Genomic DNA, 2500 nt, shown 5'->3' on the forward strand with positions numbered 1-2500 from the left:
TAGTTTTTGCAGGAAACTGAATTTTTCTGCTAAAAAATGCATACAATCACCATTCTGTAAAAGTGACGTCAATACAGGATACTAAAAAGACAAAGAAAGCAGCAAGCAACAAAGCTTATTATTACATGATGAATTCATGTAAATTGGAAGTGGTCTGACTCCACTCCAAACTTATTGATGGGGTCAAGTTCCAAAGACCAGGTTACTACCCTCCCAGAAGCTGGCATTATCTGAAATTTAATGGTGCTGAGAGAACATTAAGTTTAATTTAAACTGTCAAACTACATTTCTTTTAATTAAATTTCCATAATCATTCGTGATGTAAACTTTTTGCAATAATATTTTACAAAACCTACACTAAAGTAAAAACCTTTTCAACTTAACCTAAAAAATTCAAGCTTATGCTGCTCATGCAGACCTGGCAATAACTCTGTAATGGTTAACTCATACATAGGATGCTCGAGTACTACGATTTATTGTTGATATTCGATCCACTTTTAATGTGTGTGAATGAATGGTGGGTGGACGGAAATGTGCTTACAGCAGTATGCCCAGAGGTGACCCAGGCCAAATGAGACCGGTGATGCTGGAGGCGCACAAGCATGTGATAGTGAGGTGCTTCTTGACTAATCACCAAACTAGCTAGTTAAACCTCCTCCCCGCCCCCTCCTCAAAACAAAAAGAAATGGAATACCTGTGAAGGAAATCACATGCCTATACGCCATACAGGCACCTTACACCATATAAGTTTGAATTTGTGAAGGAGTAAGCCAGCTCAAATATGTTTTAAAACGCGTAAACGTTCCACATTTGTATTTATATAGATACCGAGCAATGTGCATTCATGGTACTAAATCACAGAAATCTGAATGATTTAAAATTAAGTCAAGAAAGAAAGATGTTGCACTCTGGTTATCCTATGTATGGGATGACTATTACAAATTATGCCAGTTTAACATAAGCTTGAATGTTGAAGCTGAAAGGGTTTTACAATTCCCACACATTTACTAAGATGAGTTTCATGGTGACAGTATGGCACTGAGCTCTGAGCACTTTCAAATACAAGGAATAAGGATGAGCACAGGATTCATTCATTTTTCATCTACATGTACATATTTGGTGTGTGTGTGTGTTTTGTTGTGTGCATGTAAATGAAACGCAGTACAAATCTGACCAATTTCATCATTCAACTTTACGTTATACATGCCAGGGTAACAGAAAACAACGCACAACAGCTGAGATAATTATTGGCAATTGGGAGCAGGAGCCCTAACCTATTTTTATGACCGAGGGTGAGTGTCCCATAAGGACGTGTCTATACTACAGTAAACAACGTCACAAACAGGTTCAACATCCACTAATGTATTATGCATTCAAAAATTTGACCATGGTACCTATGAATATTATGGAGCACTGACACTTCAGCTGTTTCTCATTTATCATAATTCCTGTTGAGCTGATAATTGCTAGTTCATGTGTTAAAAGTAGTCAACTGCAGAAATTTATTTTTCCTGTATTTTTCCAACCACAGATAATCATCATAGGAATTAATTGCAAGTTCTTTGATTGCATATGAAGTGACCTAGGTTGAATCAAGTAATAGTTAAACTTTTTAATTTTCTTTTCTTTCCTTTCAAAAAGGTTTAACATGAACATGCATGTTAAATGACCAATAAACTATTCCAAAATACAATCTGGTTTTGAATAACAATATAACACAATGTGTAATGTGTACTCACTTTTTTATTTAATGTGTGCATATTATAAAGGGTCTGTGGGGGAATGAACTCTATGATTGGACTTTCGCACAAGTGGCCTCCATGCAGTATGCCGAATGAGGTAACTCTGGTCCCAGAAAGCTTCAGGCAGTGTAACACCTCTAAGATTAGGACATATCCCCTCAGCCCTCTCTATGATATTGACGTCATTTTGGGATGTGGGTCAAAACGTTCTGTCTTGACCCTCTCTGATATTACTATTATCTTTTTACTGTAAGAATATATTAGTAATAGTAATAAATTGCCAGTTTAGTCAACTTTATGAATACAGTTTATTTTAGCATATAAATGTATTTTACATAGTCCCTTTAGAATAGGACTGCACTACTCCAAATTTTAGATGTGAAAAGTGTATAAATTTACTAAAACTTCAAAGGATTTTAATTTAAATAGTATCGTTCACACCTTTCGGATCAAGTGCTACAAAACCAGAGGTTCAATATGCTTGTCACTGAAAATTCTCTAGTCAATAAATATTTGCCTCGTAAGAATGTCAGCTAAGTTTTTTGAATTTTTGTCAGCAATTACCTGGCCAATTTAATATAGTATGCCAAAACTACATAAACGGTAAAACTGATGTTCATTATATTTATGGTTTTGATAATGGTTTTGAGAGTTCTTTTGAGATGGAACAAGCTAAATTTTTATGATAGTGCTTGATCCAGTTATTTTGTAGGGTTAGTGTTACCGTTAATTTGGAACAAGTATATTAATTCAACTAC

This window comes from Macrobrachium rosenbergii, chromosome 22, assembly GCF_040412425.1.
Source record: "Macrobrachium rosenbergii isolate ZJJX-2024 chromosome 22, ASM4041242v1, whole genome shotgun sequence".
Taxonomy (NCBI): Eukaryota; Metazoa; Arthropoda; class Malacostraca; order Decapoda; family Palaemonidae; genus Macrobrachium; species Macrobrachium rosenbergii.